Source organism: Propithecus coquereli, unplaced genomic scaffold (assembly GCF_000956105.1).
Source record: "Propithecus coquereli isolate 6110/MARCELLA unplaced genomic scaffold, Pcoq_1.0 Scaffold1070, whole genome shotgun sequence".
In the NCBI taxonomy this organism is placed as follows: Eukaryota; Metazoa; Chordata; class Mammalia; order Primates; family Indriidae; genus Propithecus; species Propithecus coquereli.
The window spans coordinates 36,270-36,573 of NW_012134637.1; positions in this window are offsets into that span (position 1 = coordinate 36,270).

Consider the following 304-nt stretch of genomic DNA (forward strand, 5'->3'; position numbering starts at 1 on the left):
CCTGTGTGTGACCTCCTGAGGAATCATGAGGGGAGGGAGACACCTGCTTCATGGGCAGCCTGGGAAGTGGCTTCATGGACAGTATGTGTTGGGGATGCCCCTTCCCCTTTTAAAGTGGAGTGGGTCGTGTGTCCTGTTCCCACTGATAAGGGAGAAATAGAAAACTAAAGACTGAGACGTGGTAGGAGCTGCCCAGAGGAGGGACCTCAATTTGTCCTTGGGCAGGGAGCGGGCAGTGATCAAGGCCCTGATGGGGACAGGAGACTCTGTAAGGACTGCCTGGCATCTGGTCACAGACACACTG